Raw genomic sequence first — 27471 nt, 5'->3', positions numbered from 1 at the left:
GGATCACCTGAGGTCAGGAGTTCGAGACCAGCCTGACCAACACGGATAAACCCCGTCTCTACTAAAAATACAAAATTAGCCGGGCATGGTGGCGCATGCATGCCTGTAATCCCAGCTACTTGGGAGGCTGAGGCAGGAGAATCACTTGAACCCAGGAGGCAGAGGTTGCAGTGAGCCAAGATCAGCCTGAGCAATAAGACTGAAACTCTGTCACAAAAAAAAAAAAAAAAAAAAAAAAGAGATTCAAGTTTAAGAGTGTCTTCCAGCATACGATTTCAGATTAGCTGAATGAAGGTGACATTGGACTCTGTTGAGGTTCTCATTCACATCTCATAGTGCTGAAACAATCAGACAGAGTCTTCCTTTGGTAAGGAAAGTAGCTAAAGCCAGGATAACTAGACATTATACCCATTTAGGACTCAAATGAAGACTCCAGATGGAAACTACACATAATTATATAGACAAGTATAGTTTCTGAGAGGTAGAAATATATACTTTTCATCTCTTGCATCATTCTATTCTCAAAGCATTTATTACACTCTTATGTGTGAGTCATGGTTCTGAGCATTAAGGATACAAAGACAAATAAACCATCACTCGTGGTCCCCACTCCAAGAGCAGTTACAGCGAAGTAATTAATGCTGTAACAGAGGAATAAACAAGATGCTGAGGAGCATGAGAGGAAGCACATAACTTATCCTGAAAGGTTATAAGAGGCTTCTCAAAGATGGTAACATTTTTTTTTTTTTTTTAACAGGGTCTTACTCTGTTGCCCAGGCTGGAGTGTGGTGGCACAATCATGGCTTACTGCAGCCTTGACCTCCCTGGCTCAAGTGATTCTCCCTTCTCAGCCTCCTGAGTATCTGGGACTACAGGCATGCACCACCATACCCAGCTCGTTTTTGTATTTTTTGTAGAGACAGGATTTCACCATGTTGCCCAGGCTGGACTTGAACTCCTGGACTCAAAGAATCTTTCAGCCTCTGCCTCTCGAAGTGCTGGGGATTATGATTAGATTCTTGAAGAATGAGTTCGTTTTCCAGGGTAATAAGAAGAAGCACTACAGACTAGGAGACAGCAGTCAAGAAAAGGCAGAAAAATGTGAAGTAACCAGGAGGCCAGGATATATGCACATACAACTTTTAAAGGTAGGCAGGAGCAGAAATTCTGAAAAGACTTGTATGTCTTACTTTGGATTTTGGACTTTAACCCATAGACATTGGGGTTCTTCAAAGGGCTTGACTTCAAAAGGTTGGAGAATGGAGGGTGGAGAAGGTGGGTGATAGCAGGGTCAAGGCTACCAGTTGCAAATTTATTGTAGTCATTTTGATGAGAAATAACTGGAGCCTGGGACTGAGGAGAGGAACAGGGGGTTACTCTCAGCTTTCTAACTTTGTGTATCATCGTTTCATTAATCCAAAGAGAAGAAGCCAGGTTTGGGGAAGGGAACAATGGGTTCAGTTTTCAGCCTCTTGAATTAGAATTTTGTTGGAACGTTTGGGTGGAGATTACCATGAAGCAGTGGGCAAAGTAAGCTTAGGTTCAGGAAAGAGATTCAGTTTGGAGATGATAGGTTTTGGTATCATCAGTGTAAAGAAGTTTTCAGAGGCACAAATGTGACTAAGATTGCTCAGGATGAGTGTGTCCAATCAGAGGAGAAGAGCAAAGGCCAAGCCAGAGAATCCCAGCAATTAAGGTGGTAAGGAGAGGACTCATTAAACACAATTGAAGAATGTTGGGAGAAATACAAGGAAAATCAGAAGTGGTTTCAGGGAAAAAAATGTGCAGATAATTTCAAGAAGGAGGTACTGGTTAACACTATCAAAGCCTATTGAGTGACCACGTTTGAAAATGACACTGTAGGCCGGGCGTGGGGGTGGCTCACGCCTGTAATCCCAGCACTTGGGGAGGCCGAGACAGGTGGATCACAAGGTCAAGATATCAAGACCATCCTGGCCAACATGGTGAAACCCCCATCTCTACTAAAAATACAAAAATTAGCTGGGTGTGGTGGCATGCCCCTATAGTCCCAGCTACTAGGGAGGCTGAGGCAGGAGAATCGCTTGAACCCAGGGGGTGAAGGTTGTAGTAAGCCAAGATGGTGCCACTACACTCCAACTTGGTAACAGAGAGAAATTCTGTCTAGAAAAAAAAAAAAAAAAAGAAAGAAAAAGAAAATGACCGTGTGTTAGGCCATTGCAGGTCAAGAAGAGAGCAAGAACAATTTTATTGGAATGACAAAAGTCGAATAACAGTGGGTTAATGACAAAAATGGAGGATAGGAAGTAGAGTCATCAAATGTTCATTTTGATTTCAAGAAGGTTTACTTGAAGGCAAGATAAAAGAGAGAGATTTGTAACTTGAAGACCCTGAAGAACTTAGGAATTATACTTTTGAAAGCAGTAGTAGAAATTTGATATTTAGGAGAGTTTAAGAACCTGGGCTAGTACACTGAGCTAGGTTAAAAAAAGAAGAAAGGCTTTTACCTTCTTTTTTGGGTGTTAGTATAAAAGTATTTTAAAATGAGCTGTGACTTCAAAATGTCTAAACCTGCCTACAAGTGGCTTCAGAAACTGTTGAGACAAGGGGCGATTTAGGAACGAATCCCCACCACTGCAGCATGCAGTGTGGCTAGATGTCTGAGATGATGAAGTTTAAATAATGGCAAAGAAAGTTGAAAAGCTTTCAGCATCTTTGCTGACTCCAAGAAGTAAAAACAAGCTGCCTTCCAGCAAACACATTTTCCCTTCTGAAATTCTGTCAAATAAATTCAGAAGGACATGAAAAAACAATGGAAATGTATCTTGTAACATGTGCTGATGTGGTCATACAGCCCCTGTTTCACAGATTGTGCACGATGAATTTCAACACTATATCTGATTTCTCTGGCGTGTACATTGTGTAAAAGAGCTTGCACAGGTACAACTTTGTAGTAATCAGGGAACTTGTGAAGGCATTGCCCAAAAATGAGACTACAGATACTATAAGCAAGAATAAATCTTTTCCTCAAAAATGCAGGTACTGCATAATAACATTCAAGGAAAATTGCATATTTTGAGGCACTCTACACTTTCAGTCTTACCAATGACAAGAAATGCAGCCTAGGTTTAGCATTTCTTCTGGAGTATCGCAGTCTTAGCTAGCTTTGAATGGGCTTATTTTTCAAGAACCGAAGTGGTAGCTCATCACATATTTCTCAGCTTCTGAAATGATTGGTATTCCTCTCCTATCTAGCAGCTGTTGGAGGGTTTTTTATTTAACCAGTGAAGAGTTCCAAAATAGAAGTGTTGTCCTGGATGTATTTTAAAAACACACATTTCAGGCCTTTCCTCTTTAACTTGAAGTAGCAGATAAAAATCCCAAAGTGAAAGTGACAAGATAACATTGTGACATTGACTCAGAAAGGCATAAGGAATCTATAGATGCCGCTGCATGTCAACAACCAAGGCAAACACTGCGACTGTCATACCAAACATCCCGAAGCTATGTAGATTTAGTCAAAACCTTGCTTCACGGCAATGCTTACGGAATTGAGAATTCCGGGTAACTAAATTGTCTAGTTATTAGGTGGCTAAATAGAATACTCCTTTTATTTGAATTTTTGTTGCCACAGAGTTGTACAAATGTGTTACCATATTCTATTAATTTAGTGCTCTTCCTAATGGTGTGAAAGCTAGGTTTGATTTTGAACTGTTTCTGTTGAAGGTGGGGAGGTAGTTTTTTTTTTTTAATTTTCTTTTTAGGGTCTGTGCAGAGGAGAAAGACTATGGCTGGTGGTTACTAGCTATTTCCTGTTCTCGATCTTAACATTGGTCTGTTTATTCTATTCTCAGGCACCTTCTGTCCATCGCTCTGTCAAGGGTACGTAATATTTAATTTTTTCTCAATCTATTATTTAATCCTCATAAATTTGATATGGGTTGGGTACTGCTGCTGCTAAAATGATACAGAATTTACAAGTAATCTGTAACCTAATGGGAGAAGAAACAGCTTCTGCTGAAAAGCAAAACTGCCTGGGATTGAATCCTGGTTCTACTGCTTGCTAGCTGTATGATCTGGAGTAAGAACTAAATATATTTGTTTCTCAATTTTCTCCTGGTAAAATGGAGATAATATTAATACCTACCTCAAAGGGTTTCTTTTAGTATCCCTAAAGTACTTACATCAGGGTTTAGTACAAAGTACACTCCACTCAAGCATTAGCAGTGATCCTTATCACCTTATATCCTTATTCATGGTTAGACCACAAAGTGCCTCTGCAAACCTGTGTGCCCTGAGAGAGGATGGGAATTTTCCCCAGAGAGCGTGGTCTTCAATTTCCAGGGTCTGGAAAGAGCCATTTCCCCTGAGTTGGGTGCTGCCTGGCCTTTTATGTTCGAATATTCTTACATTGGGTTTATATCTTCTAGTGCAGGAGACAATGTGCTAAAAAAATTAAAACAGAAGAAACACAAAAGAACCCTGATATAGATTGTTGTCATTTGCCTCTCTATAGCCTTAACATTTAGAAAACAATTTCTGGTTACCAAATAATGGTAAATTGAGGGTTTCAATGGTTTAACCAAGATTTTCTCTAATATGTTACTCTAGAAGACAGTGAGCAATTACATCAATTAAAAAACATAAAGTAAACCGAAATATAATGAGAAAAGGCAATTTATTAGTGCTTTCCCCGTGCTTTGGAGTATAACTTGATGTATGCGGAGAATAGCAATCAGTTTGGCTTTCCCCTCTCCAAGGGTAGACAGTAACTGGAGGATTCTTTTGATCATTTTATTCATTTTGTGTTAAAACTGTAGTGCTTCTAATTTATAGACATATTGTGAATGTCAAGGAAATGTCACCCAAATCATTGAAATACAGTGAAATTCATCTATTATATTTAAGTAACAGGTTGCCCTAGGCTCCAAGGGAAGCAAGCTTAAATGGAACTGGGATTTTGACTGTTCAATTTTAGCACTTTAAAGACACAGAATAATCAAGGTGAATTTCTTAAAGGTAGAGGCTTCGAGGATAGGTAACTGTGAAGTATTTCCGGAAAAACCATTAAATGGCAGATTGGCATACAGCTACATTTCAGGCCCTGATTTGTTTTGTTTGATGTGAACCTTTTTTTTTTTCTTTAAATTAAATCCCAAATCTTATAATGGAGATATTTAAATGAACCCTCTTGGTCACTGGCATCTATTTCAGCATCCCTCTGAGAAATTCAATGGTCGGTTGTAAAAATTGTTTTATGTTTCTGTCAATACCTAAGGAAAAATTTGATTATTCTCCAGATTTTTCCCAATCCTGTAGCTAAATTGGATTATTTGCTGAATTAGCCTTTACTTTCCAGTGCCATGACAGTGTCTCAGTTGCAAACCTTACATTATCAACTGACAAGAATACACAATATTTATCTTCCTAGGGAAGCAGCATGGGAGCTTTGCCTTTGGGCTTGTATAGATCCACATTCCACCTCTGCTTTCGCTGCTTAGTAATCAGGTGACCTTCTGCAAGTTACAGGATTTCTGTAGTTTTCACCTCTTTGTGAGTGAAGTGGGGATACTAAAGGTGACTTTGCGTGGGTTTGGGTAAGGATGAGATGAGACAGTGCACGTGGAAGCTCTGGCTCCTAAGTAGGTTCTCAGTGGATATCCTTCACCTTGCAACCTCTCATCCCCCAAATCATTGTTTATTTACTGAGGAAACATAGAACCAATTGCATGTTTAGACTCAGGATCTTTTGTGGTGGGAATCCAAAACAACGCACCATAAATATATCTGTATTAGGCTCAACCAGAGAGGCAGAACCAGCAGGAAGTTGATCACAAGGAATTGGTTTTCATAGTGGTGAAGGCTGGCTAGACAAGTCTGAAATCCATAGGGCCAGTGACAGGAAGGGCAGTGGCTGAGGCCGCTGCCCACAAGTGGAATTTCTTCTTCTTTGAGGAGTCCTCAGCTCCGCTTTTAAGGCCTTTTAACTGATTGAATCAAGACTACTCAGATTATCTAGGATAACATCCCTTAAACTGCTTCTGGACATTAATCACATCTACAAAATGATTTTCACAGAAACACCTAGATTAGTGTTTGATTGAATACCTAGGGACTGTAACCCAGTCAAAGTGACACACCAAGGAGACCATCACGTCATTCCTTTGGCCTCTCTGGATCCTTTTGTTCATAGAAACCAGTAACTTTTGAAGAGAAGTTACTGTTATTGTAGTAAAACAAGAGACTCAGTTTTTTTCAAACTGCAGACAAATAATAAGGAAAATTTGTGGTTTCATTAGCAGAGACCAGATGTGAAGAGTCACAATAAAATAAATGTTTCATTTTCTGTTACTCTCAGAAATTGTTTAATTTTTAATTTGTAATGGATTTATAGTCAGTCTCACCCACTGGGATAGAAGCTCTGTGAGGGCAGGGGATTTGTTGTGCTCACTCCTGAATCATCAACCATGTTTGGAGTAAAATAAACATCAGTAGAATGAGTCTATAAATAGCTACTTCCAAAGAAGAGGTGAATAGGCTGGGTGCAGTGGCTCATGCCTGTAATCTCAACACTTTGGGAGGCTGAGGTGGGCAGATCACTTGAGGCCAGGAGTGTAAGACCAGCCTGGCCAACATGGCAAAACCCCGTCTCTACTAAAAATACAAAAATCAGCTGGGTGTGGTGACACACACCTGTAGTCCCAGCTACTCAGGAGGCTAAGGTGGGAGAATCGCTTGAACCCAGGAGGTGGAGGTTGCAGTCAGCCAAGATCATGCCACTGCACTGCATCCTGGGCAACAGAGCAAGACTCTGTCTCAAAACAAAAAACAACAAAGAGTTCAATTGCATTTTTTTGTCTGAATAAAGAGTTTTCTATTATGTTTATCTGGCTCATTTTTGGCTTCAATTGTATGCTGCACCAAGACTCAAGGCCAAGGATAGCAAATTCCTCTAGAAAAAAATTATATTCCTGCATTTTCTCCACTGAGAACAAGCCCTGTTATTAAAGATGAGAGTAAAAATTTATTGATATCTTTAAGATTTTGTACTCACTCCTTTATCCTCAACATTTTCCTAGAAAAATACACGTAATATTTAAAAAAATTATGGATTCTTTGATACATAAAAGGTTATATGTAACATATATGTAAGTTATGAAGTATAATAACCATACAAATACTTATGCACTCACCAACCTACCAATACTGTTGAAAATGCTGCTCTGCTCCATCTCCTCTCCCCACCCGTTACCTGCCTTCAGAAATCACCAGTGTCCTGAATTTTGTATTTATCATTTGCTGGTGTTCTTTATAGTTCTACCAGACATGCATGTATCCCTAAACAATATGCTATTTCATTTTGCCTCTTTTTTTTTTTTTTTTTTTTTTTTTTTGAGAGGGTCTCACTCTGTCACCCAGGCTGGAGTGCAGTGGCACAATCTTGGCTCACTGCAACCTCCACCTCCTGGGTTCAAGGTATTCTCCCTCCTCAGCCTCCTGAGTAGGTGGGTCTACAGGTGCCTACCACCACACTCGACTAATTTTTGTATTTTCAGTAGAGATGGGGTTTCACCATGTTGGCCAGGCTGGGCTTGAACTCCTGACCTCAAATGATCCACCCAGCTCGGCCTCCCAAAATGCTGGGATTACAGGTGTGAACCAACTTGCCCGACCTCATTTTGCTTCTTTTTAACTGTATATAAATGGCACCACAATATATATTTTGTTCACTTGACCTGCTTTTCTTACTTATGCTTCTGAGATCCATCCAGTGGATATGTATAACCATAATTCTTATTGCCATAGAATATTTCCTTGCATGATTTAACAATTTATTATTCATTATTCTATCAAGGGCCATTCTCCCCAACTTTTTCCTATTATAAACAAAGTTGCTTTGAATAGGATTGTACATATATCCTAAAGAATATGTGTGGGAAATGGATCTTAAAGGTTATCTAATTTAACCCTTCATTTATGGGTAAATGGAGGCTCAGTGCCTCCAGTCAGTAGTGAGATTAGAGATGAGTTCCCTCTCATCCACAGTGATTTTCATCATTCTGTGCCATCTCCATATGACTATGTCGAAGTTTGTATTTAGGAAAATATTTAGTTTCACTTTATAATGGTTGGTAAGGATTTGGCTAATTATAGTCTCCTTTGAGTATGTGTGTGTTTTGATTACTTTAAGGGGAAAGGAAAGCCAGTTCAAGTCCAGTACCTGTGAGAGACAGAGGAAAGGGAGACTCAAGGAGCTGGCCTGGGATAAGGAGCAAATCTGAGGCCCTTGGCAAGCCCACTGCTGATCAAGTTTCTTAACTTTGTATGTACTGATCCTTGAATACGCAGGTTTGAACTAGACAGGTACCACATTTTTTCCAATAAGTACTTTTAGTCTCTTTCTCATCAGGGGATTCTGCATCTGCAACCAAAGGCATTGCAGATCAAAAGTACGGTATTTGAGGGATCCAAAACCCACAGATATGGAGGGTTGACTTTTCGTATGTGCAGTGCTGCAGGGCTGGCTGTGTGACTTGAGTATATGTAGATTTTGGTATCTGCAGGGGTCCTGGAACCAATTCCCTGCAGATACTGAGGGTCAGCTGTAGAAAAGTACATACATCATGTATATAGAAAAGTGCATATATAACATATACGCAGCTTGTTGAATTTTTACAAAGTGAACAAACCCATGTAACAAGCACACACTTAGGCAGAAAACAATCAGCACCCCGGGAGCACCCCTCACCTCTTTCCAGTGACTACAGGCACTCCTTCTTTTCCTCAGCCTCTGAGCCTACTCCCTCACCCATTGCCCAGGCAAGGCCCTTTGTATTTCTTCACATTTTGTAGTGATGCTGCTGTAATGGTGTGGCTAAATATTGGTCATGAAGGAAAAAGATGAGTTAAATCTTAGTGCTAATATTTTCTCCTCATGTGAATTGAGTCTTTTTAACTCTCTGGCCTCAGTTGCCTTATCTGTAACATCGAGATAATAAGGAATTGTTGAATTGGCAAAAGTTTAAGTGAGCTAAGACAAGCAGACCCTTCTCTTATAGATCTTGGCACCACAGAGTAGTTGCTCGGTAAATGTTGGGCCCTGAAAACTGATTGTTTCTTTATGAGTTGAGGACATCTATGTCATGGGACATCTAAACTGTACCCCATAATGTCAAGTGGCTTTTGACATTAACCTTCCTATGCACATGTTCTCTTGCCATTGTTGCCACAATCCCTTTTCTCAGGCATTTTTCTGTTCTAGGAACAAGATTTCTCAAGCCACCTTTCATCCTGAGTGAAGTACGACTGGAATTCCATTATGTAGTCTAGTCTCACCCCGCCAGTTCTGGTTTGCTGGCCTTATTGTTAGTTGGATATGAGCTTTGATAAAATTCTTATTGTGGACTTGAAGAAAGCAGCAGTGTAGATCAATGGCTTCTCTCATATTTATGCTTCAGACTTGAAGCTTGTTTCAAGTTTCAACACTAGACACCATTGGAATGCAGTGCCACTCTCTGAATAGTTTCCATTCTGGGCCCTGCTCTTCAGCACTGAATGAAGGTCAATATTTCTATCTTTATTAAGAGCTAATGGCAGGTGCTCAATAGGGAAAAATATAATGCCATTGTCGACTTCTGCAATTGGATATAGGTGGTAAAATCTTCATGTTTTTAAAATCATTCCCATATTTAGAATAAAGAACTATTCATTTTGTATATTTTGTCATACAATTTTTATCTTTTTCTTTATTTACTGAAATCGTTAGAGTGGCTAGATGTGCACCAAATGTATATTTTATAATTCATTATTTTCCTGATAAGAGGAAGAAACATTTTTTTTTTCTCTTGCCATGGTTTTATTTTCTATGCAGTATAAGCACATTTTAAATTGTGTCATGAATTTCAGTGCCCATTAATTTGAGGAATAGGCCATGTTTGTGACTTTCATGAGGCTGTGAAAATTTCAACGTTTGCTTAGATTCACTTGTAAATACAAATTAGTGCAGAGTAATAAAGTATGAAAAATGTGATTGGAGAGGGGAAGGTGAAGACATTTCCAGTTATTGTTTGTGTACTTTGTATGTGTGTGTTACTGTGCTTTTACCTTTGTTATATTATTTAATGTTACCATGCCAAAGTAAAGGCACCAGGAACATCAAATGCCCCTGTGGTGGCATCAAGGTGGTGGTATCTCTCTATTGGGTATCTTTAGAGTTTCCAGGTACCAAATTTAGGTTTCTCCAGGGGAACAACAGATTGATCAGCCACATTTTCTGAAAAACTCACATGTTTCAGGTTTATCCTTTATTTTTCACTAAAGACTTATAAGGCTTATATTTTATTACATTAAAAATGAGAAGTAAAAGAGAGAGGATCAAATGATTTGTTTGAATTTACTGAGGACAGAATGTCCTTAGAGTGCTGTAGAAGGTTAACATGTTCTGGTTTTTGATTGTTTATAAATATGACTATTTATTGAGCTCCTACTTTGTGCCAGGCCCCTGCCATATGCTGGAGATGCAATAGTGAACAAGATATGGTCTGCCCATGAGATCATAGCCTAGTGAGAAGGCCAGATATGAAAGCACAGTCACAATCCAAAGATGGTAGTGGTGAAGTGGAGACACAGCTAAGTACTGTAATATCTTAGCTGTGAGAATGAGCAACATCAGGATCCTAGTTTACTTGTGGGGTAAGGGGCATCAGGGGTCTTCCCAGTGGAAGATAAATACAAGTTTTCCAGATAAATGAGTGGAAGAGGATTATAAACCAGCAAGTACAGAGACATGGCGTAGTTCAGTGAAATGCAGGAGTTGATGCTTCAGGTGTTTTGCTCAGATCATTTTAATAGCATTCAATCAGACACTGGTGGTGTATCATGTAACTCCTATAATACATCTCATAGGAGTATAAAATCCTGAGAGTCCAACCTCTGTAACGTTGCTTCATGTCCGTTCCCTCTGCTCTTCCTCCATTACTAGTGTTTATATCCTCGTCTCCTACCTGGACCATTGCAGTTGTCTTCTAAATCATCTTGCTGCCTTCAGTCTTGACTGCCTTGAATCTATTTTCCATATTGCTGCCAAAGTGATCCTTCTATACTCAATTATGCTCTTTTTTCTGTGTTTAGAATCCTGCAGTGCTTTCCAATGGCAATAACATTAATCTAGACACTTTTTGCATGGTATAGAAAACTCCCATGATTTGGCTCCTGTTTGAAAAGTTTTTAATATCTATGTTTATCTTGAAAGTAAGCCTGAGGTTTCTGGGGCAGAGATGAAAGTTATTAACCCTGCATGTTGGGGGATGGGAGAGTCTGCACTGCAAAAAAAGAAATCCTGAAATTGTGAATCTGGGGTCATATATAGGTTACAGACTGCCCTTTCTGACTTTTTTTTGTTTGTTTGTTTGTTTTTGTTTAGCTCCCACTTATAAGTGAGAACACACAGTGCTTGATTTTCTGTTCCTGTGTTAGTTTGCTGAGGATAATGGCTTCTGGCCCCATCCATGTCCTACAAAGCACATGACCTCATTCCTCTTTTATGGCTGCATAGTATTCCATGGTGTATATGTGCCACATTTTCTTTATCCATTCTATCACTAATGGACATTTGGGTTGATTCCATATCTTTTCTATTGTGAATAGTGCTGCAATAAACATATGCATGCATTTATTTTTATAATAGAATGATTCATATTCCTTTGGGTATATACCCGGTAATGGGATTGGTGGGTCAAATTGCATTTCTGGTTCTAGATCCCTGAGGAATCACCACACTCTTCCACAATGGTTGAACTAATTTACATTCCCACCAACAGTGTAAAAGTGTTCCTGTTTCTCTGCAGCATCACCAGCACTGTTGTTTCTTGACTTTTTAATAATCACCATTCTGACTTGCATGAGATGGTATCTCATTGTGGTTTTGCATTTCTCTAATGATTAACGATATTGAGCTTTTTTCCTGTTTGTTTGCTGCATAAATGTCTTCTTTTGAGAAGTGTCTGTTCATGTCCTTTGCCCACTTTTTGGTGGGGTCGTTTGTTTTTTCCTTGTAAATTTGTTTAAGTTCCTTGTAGATTCTGGATATTAGACCCTTGTCAGATGGATTGATTGCAAACATTTTCTCCCATTCTATAGGTTGTCTGTTCACTCTGATGATAGTTTCCTTTGCTCTGCAGAAGCTCTTTAGTTTAATTAGATCCCATTTGTCAATTTTGTCTTTGGTTGCAATTGCTTTTGATGTTTTAATCATCATGAAATCATTGCCTGTGCCTATATCCTGAATGGTATTGCCTAGATTTTCTTGTAGGGTTTTTATAATTTTGGGTTTTACATTTAAGCCTTTAATCCATCTTGAGTTAATTTTTGTATAAGGTGTAAGGAAGGGATCCAGTTTCAATTTTCTGCATATAGCTAGCCAGTTTTCCCAGCACCATTTGTTAAATAGGGAATCCTTTCCCCATTGCTTGTTTTTCTCAGGTTTGTCGAAGATCAGATGGTTGTAGATGTGTGGTCTTATTTCTGAGATTTCTATACTGTTCCATTGCTGTATGTGTCTGTTTTGGTACCAGTACCATGCTGTTTTGGTTACTGTAGTCTTGTTGTGAAGTTTGAAGTTGGGTAGCATGATGCCTCCTTTGTCTTTTTGCTTAAGAGTGTCTTGGCTATGTGGGCTCTTTTTTGGTTCTATATGAATTTTAAAGTAATTTTTTCTTATTCTGTGAAGAATGTCAATGGTAGTTTAATGGGAATAGCTTTCAATCTATAAATTACTTTGGGTAGTATGGCCATTTTCACAATATTGATTCTTCCTATCTATGAGCATGGAATATTTTCATTTGTTTGTGTCCTCTCTTATTTCCTTGAGCAGTGGTTTGTAGCTCTCCTTGAAGAGGTCCTTCACATCCCTTGTTAGCTGTATTCCTAGGTATTTTATTCTCTTTGTAGCAATTGTGGAGGTTCATTCATGATTTGGCTCTCTGCTTGTCTATTGTTGGTTTATAGGAATGCTTGTGATTTTTGCACATTGATTTTCTATCCTGAGGCTTTACTGAAGTTGTTTATCCGCTTAAGGAGCTTTTGGGCTGAGGTGATTGCATTTTCTGGATACAGGATCATGTCGTCTGTAAACAGATACAGTTTGACTTCCTTTTTTTCCTATTTCAATACCCTTTATTTCTTTCTCTTGCCTAATTGTCCTGGTCAGAACTTCTTATACTACGTTGAATAGGAGTGATGAGAGAGGGCATCCTTGTCTTGTGCCAGTTTTGAAGGGGAATGCTTCCAGCTTTTGCCCATTTATTATGGTGTTGGCTGTGGGTTTGTCATAAATGGCTCTTATTATTTTGAGATATGTCCCATCAATACTTAATTTATTGAGAGTTTTTAATATGAAGGGATGTTGAATTTTGTTGAAGGCCTTTTCTGCCTCTATTAAGATAATCATGTTGTTTTTGTCTTTAGTTCTGTTTATGTGATGAATTACATTTATTGATTTGTGGATGTTGAACCAACCTTGCATCCCAGGGGTGAAGCCGACTTGATTGTGGTGGATAAACTTTTTGATGTGCTGCTGCATTTGTTTTGCCAGTATTTTATTGAGGATTTTTGCATCGATGTTCATCAGGGATACTGGCTTGAGGTTTTCTTTCTTTGTTGTATCTCTGCCAGATTTTGGTATCAGGATGATGCTGGCCTCATAAAATGAGTTAGGGAGAGATTCCTCCTTTTCGATTGTTTGGAATAGTTTCAGAAAGAATAATACCAGCTCCTCATTCTACCTCTGGTATAATTCAGCTGTTAATTCCTTCTGGTCCTGGGCTTTTCTTGGTTGGTAGGCTATTTATTACTGCCTCCATCTGACTTTGAGAGAGAGAGAGAGAGAGAGAGAGAGAAACCTTTTATTGCATTGTCTTTTACAATCCTTTGGAATGTAAAGAATTGGCTCTAAGGAGTTTCATCCATATATACACTTAAGGAAATAAGTCTCTAAGTCTTTCTAGAGGTCTCTGGCTATTCAGTCACCTTTTAACTTCTAAAACTTGCCCCTCAACCCAGGTTCCAGTTTTCTCTAGTCAGAAAATTAAAATACTTTCCCTCTAGTTTCACACTGCTTGCCTTTCCAGGCTCAACCCCCGTGGCTTCCCTGCTGAAACGCTGTGCTCCACTGCTGCTGAACTACTTGCAGTTTTCCATTACAGGGAAGGAAAAATATCTTCCTTCTATCCATCTTGGGTTCATTGGCTGATTAACAAGAACAAACAAAAGTTTATTAACATGTATTCCTCATGTATACATGGGAGATAACCAGGAAAAAATGAGTAAATATCCAAGAAGTGGTTTAGAATCAGGGTTTAAATACTATTCCCAACTGAAACAAGAGAGAAGGATGTAGGGGAGGTGAGTTCCGGAGCGGGACCCCTGGAAAAGTACTGTTACAAAAGTAAGGTTTTGTTAATGCTGATTTTTGTTAATGCCTTCTCCATTGATGAGTCTCTAATGATTTAGTCATACTTCTCTTTATGGTATAGAGAGGGAGACACCGTTACGCATGGAGATTTCCTTTATTGATGTAAAATTCTCTTACGAAAAGGTAACTTCTACTCTTTTTTCAGAGCTTCTCCTGTGTCTGCTGTTTCTCAAAATCTTACACTAAAGAGGCATATTTTGGTGTAGCACGTTCTGGTTTCCTGCACCATACTATGTATTTTGGGCCCTTATACATTTGTTTGTTGTTTGTTTCAATATTGCCTCATTAATTTTTTGGCGTACTATTTCTATTCAGGCAAAATTTACGTACAGTAAAATGCACTGAGCTTAATTGCAATTTGGTGAGTTTTGATAAATGTGTACGCCTCTGTAATACCACCTCAATCAAGCTTTAGAACGTTTTTATCACATCAGAAGGTTCTCCTGTATCCTCTTCCAGTCAAAATTACTGTTCTGATTTCCATCACCACTGATTAGTTTTGCTTGTTCCTGAGCTTTGCATACTTGGGATCATATAGTACTTACCCTTTCATGTGTGGCTTCTTTTTTTTTTATTTTTTTTTGAGATGGAGTCTCGCTCTGTCGCCCAGGCTGGAGTGCAGTGGCGCCATCTCAGCTCACTGCAAGCTCCCCCTCCCGGGTTCACACCATTCTCTTGCCTCAGCCTCCTGAGTAGCTGGGACTACAGGCGCCCTTCACTACGCCCGGCTAATTTGTTTGTATTCTTAGTAGAGATGGGGATTCACCATGTTGGCCAGGATGGTCTCCATCTCCTGATCTTGTGATCCACCTGCCTCAGCCTCCCAAAGTGCTGGGATTACAGGTGTGAACCACCGCGCCCGGCCATTTTTTAAAATTTCTTTTAGGTAAATACCTAGGGGAGAATTTCTGGGTTGTAGATGCAGTGTATGATTAACTACATATGAAACTGCCAAACAGTTTTCCAAAGTGGTTGTACCTTAAGGTTCCTGCTTTTTGCACGTGTTGCTTTCTCTGCTTGGAGTGTCCTTCTGACCCTTCTTGTAATACGGACAGGAGGCAGTGGGGCAGAGTCCCTGGTGAGGGCTTCACCCTGAAGCCTGGACCTGCGGCCCTAAATGAGAATAGGCATTCCTGTTTTCCTGCTCAAATGTTGCTTTTTGGCCTGCCCTGCCCATCCCTCCACCCCTGCCCTCACCCTCCGCCATCCTTTGCCCATATAAACCTCATATCTCAGCTGGCAGAGAGACAAGTGGCTGAGTGTTGAGAGGAGAAGCAACTGAGCATTGGAGACTATGGATAGGCGCAGCTTAACTTCAGACAGCACGACTTCGGAGAGGATCCTGGCCGGAGATGGCTGGGCTTCAGGGAAAGATTACCTTCTTCCCGCACCATCTCCTTTCCAGCTCCGCTTCTGCTAAGAGCTGCCTCCATCACTCAGTAAAACCTCCGCATTCACCATCCTTCAAGTCCATATGACCTGATTGTTCCTGGACACTGGACAAGAACCTGCATACCAAGAGGACAGGGTGTATGACACCCTGACTCTCTACTGAGCTGGTTAACACTTAGCCATCAGTGGATGGCAAAGGCTAAAAGGGCATTGTTTGTAAGACACACTCTCTGGGGCTCCAGAGGTGCGGGCAACTGCTAGACTGCCTGGGCCAATATGGAGTTTGGTCCTTCTGGTGCCTAAAGGCACTCACCTTGGCTCCTGCACCCATTCACCTATCTGCTCCCCCTCACCCAAGGGGGGTTGTAGCTCAGCAGCTGAGCAAAATAAGCCCCCTACCCTTCACAAGTTCCTGTGAGATGGTCAGGGAACATCTCACTTGGTGAATTTTTCCTCATCTTTTAAGCTGTAGCCCAAGCTTCCCCACCCCTGTGAAAACTTCAGCAGAGATGATTATACCCCTTTAGGCTATCACTTTGTCTCATTAATTCCTCTCTATCTGTGCCACTCCCCTTAGTCTGTGGAAAACAGGGATTGTGTCTTATGTATTTCACCCTCAGTGTGAAATAGTGTGTTAGGGGATGCTACCAGCATTATACATTATATGTCATTCATTCATTCCACGAACTTCTACTGAGCAGTTATGCCAGGAAGAGTGTGTAACAACTGTACTCTTGGTACACAGGTTCTTGTCCAGTGTCCAGGAACAATCAGGTCATATGGACTTGAAGGATGGTGAATGCGGAGGTTTTATTGAGTGATGGAGGCAGCTCTTAGCAGAAGGGCTAAGTTTATAAGTAAGAAAAGTTGTGACATCTAGATGCCAATTAATTATTTTATTGATTAATGAATGACTCTGATTGATGAAAAATGTTACCTTGAGGATCAGGAAGTTATGGCTGCCAAACCGGGTATATATTCCTTTTTTGTTGTTGTTGTTTATATAGTGAAAATCTAGGGAAAGCTAGTGTAGAGTTACATCAGGTTAAACTAAAACTGCTGTTGCCTGAACAAGGCAGAAAGAAATAAACAAGAGGAATGTATATGGATTATTTGATACTTAAGGTTACAAAACATTATTATCCCCTAATTCAAATGTAGGAAGGTGGTACAGCAAAGAAAAGTATCTTATTACTACAGCCGTCCATTTCTTTTATACTATTTTTTGGGTTGTAAAATATTTTATCTTTAATTCATCAGAGGAGCATGACACTGTCTCCTGTGATCCTGATCTAACCACAGAGCTTTCACTGACTAGACAGTAGACGTTGTGGGTTGTAGAACAAGATAAGAAACAACATCCAAATGACATATGTGCTGAGCAACAGAAAACAAAAAATGCATTAATTTTAACCTCTCCATGTACTCTTTGAAAAACAGGTTTTACAAGAGAATATTTTAATAATTTGTTGTTCAAAATCTATTGAGTTTCCTCTCCTCCTCCATAATCCCTAGGAAGAGGAGTTTATTATTTAGTAGTTAGTAAGGTTGATATTTAATGAGAAAGCAGTTCTAAAAAGTGGATGGATTTTAAAGATCTCAGCATGAAGAAGTTGAAGTATTAAGGGCAACAGCTGCCTGTAAACGATTGCTGTTAGCTGAAATTTACATAGTAAAGAGCAGAAAACTTCTAGATTACTTCATTCTTAACATTTTAATGCTCAAACTATAAGACAGTGCAACACTTCAAGTTGGTGACTTTTAAGTTTTATTTTTCAGGAATGCATTGAAGGCAAATGAATAAGCTTATATGTCTACCAAAAACACCATAAGAAAATTTTTATGCAACACCATTCTTAGCTAATGTGCCAGTTTTTCTCAGAATACACAATCAGATGCTATTTTTATGAATTTCACTGTCTCTAACAGAGGTTGCTTAAAGGGCTCATGGAACAAAGTGTTGAGGTGTGGGTATGCTTTTAATAAACTAAGGGACATGATGACTTGTGGGCAAACTACCAATACAGCTTGTGGTGTGTATTCATTGAGTGTTTGCTATGTTCAAAATGCTGTGGAGGAAACATTGAAGATATGCAACCTGGCTAGTGGCTTCGAAAAATCTTAGATCTAGACTATGCTTTGGAACAATTGAGTGGCACGTTTACATATCAACATAAATAAATTCAATTTCAACAAAGCAGACAGAATCCTGAAATAACTTGAAAGGAGTCTTTGAGTGTGATTTTATTATGAGTTTAACCTACTTTAGAAATGAAATCTGGTAATGAAAACTGAAAACCTTTTTCAGCTCTCAGAATTTTATTTTAGGTCACTGTTAAGGTATAGATTTTTTTTTATTAAATAAAAAATAACTAATTTTTAATTTGATTTTAGAGAATATTGAGAATAAAATCACTTATAATTCCAATAACCAGAGAGAATTGCTTTTTATTCTATCCTTTGTATATGTTTGTATGTATACATGTTCATATATACATGTGTGCACTAACATATATAATTTATTAATTTGTAAAATTTGCACATACTTTTGTAACCTGATTTAAAAAAATATGGCGTTAAGTTTTGCCTAAAACTGCCTCTGTATATATTTTAAGTTCGGCCTAAAGATTTCCCCATACATTAACTTGATGTATAAATGGACTGTAATTTATTCTTGTACCAATCACAGAGTTTTGGCCAATCAAGGGCAGCCAGCTATTCAAACAGTGTTCAAATAGGGCAAATGCCAACTTGTAACATATCCAGCTGTTTCTGTATGTCACTTTTGTTTTCTGTATGTCACTTTCTTTTTTCTGTCCAGAAATGTTATCCAACCATGTGGCAACTCCGGAGTCACTCAGAACCTACTCTGCCTCTAGAGACTGCCCAACTTTTAAATCGTTTTTTTGCTCAATTAAACTCTGTTACATTTAATTTGTCTAAAGTTTTTATTTTAACAGAGGCAGTGTTCATAAATATTTTTGTATGTCACAAAATAAAAATTCTAATATAATTTAAAATGACTAAATTAAAACAAACTTATTGTGTAGTTGTTACATAATGTATATAACTAACTTACTGTTGGACTTCCGATTGTTTCCAATGCTATGATGGACATTCTTGTGTTTGTGCTACATCCTTAGAGCATATTTTTTTTTTTTTTTTTTTTTTTTGAGACAGGCTGGAGTGCAATGGTGTGGTCTCGGCTCACTGCAACCTCTGCCTCCCAGGTTCAGGTGATTCTCCTGCCTCACCCTCCGAGTAGCTGGGATTATAGGCACCTGCCACCATGCCCGGCTAATTATTTTGTCTTTTAGTAGAGATGGGATTTCACCATGTTGATCAGGCTGGTCTCGAACTCCTGACCTCAGGTGATCCACCTGCCTCGGACTCCCAAAGTGCTGGAATTACAGGCATGAGCTACCGAGCCTGACCAGGGAAGATTCTATATATATAGTCTTCTTGGATCAAAGGATATGTCCTTTAAGGTTTTTCACATGTATTGCTAATACCATAAAGCTTGTGTATTTGTATCCCACAGTTTCCTGACCCACAAAACAAGGAATGTATGTCCATTTCCATGAAATCTTGACAACATAGGGAATTGTCATTAAAAAGTACCCAAAGTCGTTTATAGAGTATTTGATGAAAAATGATTATTTTATTGTTGGAGTTTTTATTTGTTTGATTAGTAAGGAGGTTGAGATTTATTATATGTTTTTGGTTATATGTATTTCTTCTTTCATATATTCTTTGTATAATTTGCTGATTTTTCTTACTTTATATTTATTTTTCCTGCTGATTTATAAGAGCTCTTATTATATTAATAACACTAACCCTTTGTCACACAAGCACTCATTAGACAAACAAGAGATGATGAAATCATATTTCTGTTATTTTTACTTAATGTTATTTCAAATGTGCATTTCTGTGAACTGATACAAATCACAAACTTGTCCTTTAGAAAGCTGTTTAATATTACATCTCACATGTATATTTTCCAATTTAAACAATGTATAGACACTTTCCAAAATGTTCTTGGACATCCTCAGTGTTGAAGTAGTATTTTTATTAAGAATGTAATGAAGAAATATGCTAATATCAAACTAGGTTTGCACTCCTTTGTTGTAGGATCTAGGCAACTGTAAAACCATGATAAATTAACAATAAAAATACAAAAAATCTGTGACACTAATACCATTCATATTAACAATCAATGATGCTGCTTTGCTAAATGAAGCAATTTCTTAAAACATTAACATGGTGCTATTAGTGTGCATTTTGAGTTCTGCATTATTATTCTACCTTGTAGGGTGTGAATATTCAGTTATTCTGTGACTTTTCTGTTTGAACTATTGTGAATCTTTCATGAATACAGGGTATGAATTTGGTCCTCACTTGGGAATAATTTACCCAGTGATACTAAGTTAAAAGATGGTCATAGATTATTGAAAATATGTTTATATTAATTCCTTTAGATTTTTATCTAAATATAAACCAAAAGTTTAAAATTTTTTATAGAACACGCTTAAACAGTAGTTTGAGAAACCTCTAATCCAGATCAAAGTTATCTTTGCTCTTCACCTATACTTAGGTATTTGGGTTGATAAATTTGCAGGAAATAATATAGAAATGTAAGAGGGGGAAGTGGATCATGAAAGGTTTTATCTTGACAAAAATGATTATTGGAAATCTTTGATTTAGACAAAGTCAACTCATTTCTTAATCCTATAACAATTTGAGCATACTTTTACTTCTATACTTTCCATATCACATTATGATGTATTACATGTGTTCAAGATAGATCATGAACTCCTGTAGAAGCTAACTTTATATCACTGTATCTCCAGCATCTGAGTCCACCTACCTCATTTTAAGTGCTTACAAATGTTTATTTTGTTGAACCACTATATACTTATTGTAATTGTTAACTTATATGTTTTCTGTCCAGAAATGTAATCTGACCATGTGGCAACTCTGCAGTCACTCAGAACCTATTCTGGCCATTGTAACTCTATTTATTTTTGCTTTGTACATTTTGAGGCTATTAGATGAATTACCTATAAATTTGGAATTCTTAAATCTTATTAGTAAATAAAAACTTTACTACTATGTAATTATTCCATCTCTAATGATACTTTTTGTCCTAAAGTCTATCACTAACCTCAGCTTTAGCCTGAGGCACAAAGCTGATTTTTTTTTTTTTTTAAATATAGAATCCATCTCTTTTTGTTTTTTACATGGCAAATCTAAACTACTTACACCATTGTGACCAACGAAATGTATGAACTCGTGGCTTTTATCCAAATTTTGCTCTGTTTTACCTTTAGATATTTTAGTTGTTTTTCTCATTTTTTATTGAATACATTTTTTAATTTGTTAATTTATTTTCTTCTTATTTTTTCCCTGAATCAGTGTGAAAACTCTTGAAATTTTACCATACATGCTTAACAAAATCTAAATATCTTAACCTTTCCTCCAAATGATACAAAGGCTTTAGAACAATTTAATTCTGATCACCTACCTTCCAAATATTGTGTCATTGATGTCCTGTCCTGTATTTTAGTTTGGTTCTTTAATTATTATAGGAATTAAAGTAAATTAAATGAATTACTATAATAATATTGTAGCAATTTTTATAGTAATCCTAAGAACCTCCTGAAACTGGTGGTAGTATTGCCTCATTTTAAAGATGAAGAGACTGAGGCGCAGGGAGGCTACGTGTTCTTGTCCCAGATCACATGGTCATTAAGTAGCAGAGCTAAGGCTTGAGCCCAGACTTGGTGCCTCCAAAGGCTGTGCTCCTTCTATCATTCCAAACTGCCCAAGGAATGAACATTAGCCAGTGTGGGCTCCTCAGCCTCCATCCATGGGTTTCACATTTCTTTTTAGACTGGCTAATATAGAAAAAAAATTTTCATCCATTAGTATTTTGTAATAAATGTCTTTTTAATTTGAATATAAGAAGTTTTTCCTTTTGTGTTTAGGAAAGTGCTTTGAATCAGTGGATTTATAATATTTTTGACATCTAATAATGGATGGAAAAAAATGGATGTTGGCATCATTTCTACCACAGCAACAAGAGCAAAGATGGTATATTTTGAAGATTGCATGCTACTTCAGTCTATTCAAAATTTCTGGGGAAATATTTTGATATACTTAAATATTTTTCATTTAAACATTTCATTACACTTTCAATATTTTGTATTAAAAGTAACTCAAATGATATTTAATTGTTTGTTGATAAAGCTGTTGAAGAAACTGAAATTATACTAAATAGTTTTAATGTTTTTTGGCTTTGTGTTTTTCTCTTGATTTAAAGAGTTGTTACAGAAGAAACCTGACAATAATAGGTGATATTGAGGCATATAGTAACCTCTTAGTTTTCTTTTCTGAAGATCTTTGAGGTGGTTTCTGGTACAGAAAGTTAACAGTAAACTCTGTACCAGGAAGCACTAGTGCACACTTGCTTTAAGTTATTTTAAAGACAGTGCTTGTTGTTTACTTGACTTTTTGAAAATACAATATATAGAATGAGGAATCCTTGAGGGATGCTATATGAAGATATCCACTGATATTTTATAAAAGTTTTGAAAGTTCGGGGTTTGATTCTATTTCTTCTCAAGTCTAGAGTTTAAAAGTAATTTAAGAACGAAATAAAAGTCTCTACAGGGACCTTTTAGTTTGTAGGCTTACCGATAACATTTTGAAAAACTCTATTTCTATTAAGCACTGCAGTTTTTCATTAGATTTCAATAGCCCTTTTTCTCTTTCCCTCTGACACGTTGCAAGTAACAGATCTGTACAATTGGAATGTAACACTTTACTGTGGCTTAGCATTAATTATCTCTCTTAGCACAGGCAAATAGAATTTAAAACAATGCTTTGAAGAATATTAACATGAAGTGCAGCCTTTTCACTTTTCAGTCATGCAGAGAAGTGATTTCGAAGTGACATTAACTTTCAAATAAAATTCTTTTGAGGAACCTTATAATGCTCACCCCTCCCCGCCTTTTTTTGGTCTTTGGAAGACTTCCTAGCTATAATTTTTGACAATCTTTAGGTGCATTCATGTTTTTAGATTGCTTCACATAAGTCAAAATAACTTGGTACTATAGAGCCTTAAAGTTTAATACTAATGGTTTTAAATAATGCTCTTTTTGAAAACCATGTTGGACTTTTCTATTAACTTTTATCATTATTTGCCTTGGAGAAGCATCTTAAAGAGACTTTCATAAAGCCACAGCTTCTCTAATCTATTTAAATCTCTTGCATCTGTGAATTTCATATTTGATTGTACTTCTAACTCAATTCCAAGTTATATCTAAAAACTTTTTTGTTTTGAAAGAAGTTTGTTGTTTGTAATTAATTTTTGAAAGTAATTTTGAGTAAATTTGAAGTAATTTTAGTAAAATGAATAAAAGTAAATATGAGTAATTTTAAATGAGCCATATAGAGTATTGGGAAAACTATTATATGCATATTTTCCCCTGCTTTTGCATGTAGGACTCCAGAAAGTCAAAACATCAAGGAATATTTGCCATTTCTTTAGGAATCTCATGATTTTCCCTTTTTGGAACTTCTGTCAACATGTAAGTGGATGGTGCATTTATTTAAGATCACTGGTAAATCTTAGTAATATTTCATCTCCACTACTGAAAATAACAACGGTTTTTTTTATTTCATATGATTCTATGAGGCTTCTGGATGGTTCTTCTGCTACATGTTGTGTCGGCTGGGGTTCCTCAGGTAGGTTTGTTCACTTGGCAGATGGTCTAGCATGCAAGATCATCTGCACCTGTCTCATGTCTGGGACTGCGGTGTTGACTGTTGGTTGGGGTGACTCAGTTATCCTCCATGTGGCCTTTGTCTTCTGGTAGTATTTTTTGAGAGCAAAGCTGCAAACTAGTACAGCATCATTTTTTTACCATATTCTATTGGTCAAAGTAAGTTACCCAGTTTCAAGGTGGTGGAAATTGACCCTACCTCTTGATGAGAGAAACAGCAAGTGCAATTCTAGCATATTCTAGAGACATATCCTTCATGAGATCTATGGTTTGTAATTCTGGGGGTGAGGGCAATGGTTTCTTAGATATGATAGCAGAAGCACAAGCAATGATAAAAGGTATATTGGATTTCATCAAATTTAAAAACTTTTGTGCACTAAAGGATTCTATCAAGAGACTGAAAAGGCAAACTACCAAATGGAAGAAAATATTTGCAAATCATGTATATGATAAAAGACTTTCAATCTAATATATAAACATTTTTTACAACTTAACAAAAAGACAAACAACCCAATTAAGAAATGGTCAAAGGACTTGGTAGAGATTTTTCCAAAAGAGTTATACAAATGGCACATGAGCATGTGAAAAGATGCTCAACATCATAAGTCATTAGGAAAATGCACATCAAAAGCATAAGATACCACTTCACACCACACATAAGTTTTGCAAGGATGTAGAGAAATTGGAACCCTCATACATTGCTAGTGCGAATGTAAGTGTGAATGTAAAACCATGTGGCTGCTTGGAAAACAGTTTGTCAGATGTTTAAAACGTTAAACATAGATTTACCATATGACTTCTAGGTATATATAACTGAAAGAATTGAAAACAGATGTAAAAAACTTGTACACAGATGTTCATAGAAGTACTATTCATAACAGCCAATAGATGGAAACAGTCCAAATGTCCATCAACCGATAAACAGATAAATAAAATGGGCATCTTCTATAAGACAGAATATTATTCATCCATGAAAAGGAATGAAGTACTGATACCTGCTACAACATGGCTGAGCCTTGAAGACATTACGCCAAGTGAAAGAAGCCAGATACAAAAGGCGACGTATTGCGTGGTTCCATTTACATGAGATATCCAGAATAGGCAAAATAGAGACAGAAAGCAGGTTAGTTAATTACCAGGGAGTGGCTAGGCACAGCGGCTCACACCTGTAATCCCAGAACTTTGGGAGGCCAAAGCAGGTGGATCGCTTGAGCCCGGGAGTTCAAGACCAGCCTGGGCAACGTGGCGAAACCCCATCCCTATTAAAATACAAAAATTAGCTGAGCGTGTTGGTGCATTCCTGTAGTCCCAGCTGCTTGGGAGGTTGAGGCAGGAGAATTGCTTGAGTCCTGGAGATTGAGGCTGCAGTGAGCCAAGATTGTGCCACTGCACTCCAGCCTGGGTGACAGAGCAAGACCTTGTTTTTGTTAATGTGGAAAAAAAAAAAAAAAAAAAAAAAAAAGAAAAGAAAAATACCAGGGACTGAGGGAGAGGAGAAAATGAGGAATAACGGGTATGAGATTTCTTTTTGCAGTGATGAAAATGTTCTGGAACTAGAGATAATAGTAATGATTGTCTGACATTGTGGTATTATTAAATGCCAGTCAGTTGTACACTTTGGAGTTGTTGAAATGGTGACTTTTATGTTCATGTTTTACCACAATAAAATAAAGCTATTGGGAAACTGGACTTGCTTGGTCTTGTGCCTCAACCATGAGAACATACTCAGGCTAGTCAGTGGGATGTTAAAAAAAGTGGAGCTAAATTGAATCTCCTCATCTGCACCAGCTAAAGCTATTCTAAGTTGCCAGACGGTCATCTAACACCAAAATATATGAAAGTGTTGGGCCAAGATCAGCAGAACCACCTGATCTACTCCTAGGTGACTCTAAATGTGTTAGCAATAGATGCTTATCATTTCATGCTGCTGAAATTGTGTAATTTGTTTTACTGCATTATTGTGACAATATGACTAATATATCTAATACCATTACTCATTAAAAGAAATCAGGGCTTCTCAGAGAAATAGATGATTTGAAGACTCGGGTAAAGAAGGTGAAAGGTAGATGTTCAACATCTCATATACAGGGAATCTTTCAAGGAATAATGAGGTTGACTTAAAAGGACACAAAGTTCTGGAGTTGGATAGTAGTCATGGCTGCACATCGGCATGAATGTACTTAATGCCAGTTAATTGTACACTTAAAAATGGTTAAAATGGCATTGTTTTTGTTGTTTGTTTTGAGACAGAGTCTTGCTCTCTCACCCAGGCTGGAGTGCAGTGGCACAATCTTGGCTCACTGCAACCACTGCCTCCCAGGTTCAAGCAATTCTCCTGCCTCAGCCTCTGGAGTAGCTGGGATTACAGGCGTCTGTTACCACGCCCAGCTAATTTTTATATTTTTAGTAGAGATGGGGTTTCACCATGTTGGCCAGGTTGGTCTCCAACTCCTGACTTCAAATCATTTGACCACTTCAGCCTCCCAAAGTGCTGGGATTCACAGGCGTGAGCCACCCCACCTGACCAAAATGGCAAATTTTATGTTATGTTATTTTACCACAGTTTTAACAAAGGACACAGAAACCAGGTGAAAGGGATTCCTGCTGGTCAGCTATTTCAATATGAGCATTAAATTTGAGCCTCAAAAAATAATGATCGTACTATATTAAAACATATCAAATATGTGAAAATCTTGAGTCCATAATTACATTTGAAATAAAACAAAAAGCAAGCTAAAATGATTGGTGGTTACCAGAGGCTGGGAAGGATAAGGCGGAGGAGTGGGAATAAAGAGAGATTGATTAATGAGTACAAACATACAGTTAGATGGAAGAAATAAGACCTAGTATTAGATAGATTAGTGGGATAACTGTAGTTAACAATAATCTATTATACATTTCAAAATAGCTAGAAGAGAATAATTTGAATGTTCTTTACACAAAGATAAATATTTATGGTGTTGGATATCCTAGTTACCCTGATTTGATCTTTACACATATCAAAATATCACATGTACCCTGAAATTATGTACATCTGTTATACATCAATAAAAAAACCAAAGTGAGAAAAACATTCATTCATCAACAATCGAGGTGACTATTATGCCAACATAAAGATTCAACATTAAGGGATCACAACAATGCAGGATCCTGCATTAGGTCTTTATTTAGTTAAGACAGATGTAAATGCCATTTTCTGGGACAAATGGAGAATTTTGGGGGAAAACACATAACCTCATGGTAGAGATTGTTAATTGTCTTCAAATAGTCATTTTTTTTTTCTTTTCTTCATTTAGATATAGAACTCCTTGAGTTTTAGCAGCAATCAGACCTCCCAACTAGAGACTACATTTTCCAGTCGTCTTGTAGCTTGGGTTGGCCATGTCATTACTTTAAGTTTTGTAAAAATATATTTTACATATAGTATTTCTTGTTATTCTTTGATTAATTTGGAAAGTAGAAAGCTAAACCTTAGTTATATAAATGATGTTCTACAGAATAATATGTTCCAAGTGTGTAGCTTGCTGATGAAGTGGCTTAATACAGGGTAATACCAACTAAGGTAACCACAGGGAGGAAGTTATGATATCTTTTAGATCACTGTTTCAAACTGAGTTCTGTAGATGTCAGGACAGAAGAGGGTCTCTACAAATGTTTAATTTGAATTTGCTTTAAATTTGTTTTAATTCATTTATTCATTCATTCATTTTTTTCAAATTTGAGATTCAGGGGTACATGTACAGGTTTGTTACAAGAGTCTATTGTGTGATGCTGAAGTTTGGAGTACAATTGAACCCATCACCCAGCTAGTGAGCATGGTATTGAATAGATAATTTTTTAGAC

At 37.5% G+C, this 27471-nt stretch overlaps 1 long non-coding RNA gene across 1 annotated transcript in view; it reads left to right on the top strand.

Moving 5' to 3' along the window:
• Nucleotides 1-926: 926 nt before the first annotated feature.
• The window catches only part of LOC116275733, a 35943-nt gene continuing 9398 nt past the window's right edge, over nt 927-27471 (top strand). Inside the window, exons 1-5 of the long non-coding RNA XR_004184939.1 lie at nt 927-1148; nt 3834-3861; nt 21829-21934; nt 23348-23433; nt 23541-23590. This is a non-coding gene — a long non-coding RNA (uncharacterized LOC116275733). The remainder of the gene's footprint in view (nt 1149-3833; nt 3862-21828; nt 21935-23347; nt 23434-23540; nt 23591-27471) is intronic.

Source organism: Papio anubis, chromosome 7, assembly GCF_008728515.1.
Source record: "Papio anubis isolate 15944 chromosome 7, Panubis1.0, whole genome shotgun sequence".
Classification (NCBI taxonomy): Eukaryota; Metazoa; Chordata; class Mammalia; order Primates; family Cercopithecidae; genus Papio; species Papio anubis.
Note: the sequence above shows the minus strand (reverse complement) of the source record. Positions and strands in the feature narration are given on the sequence as shown.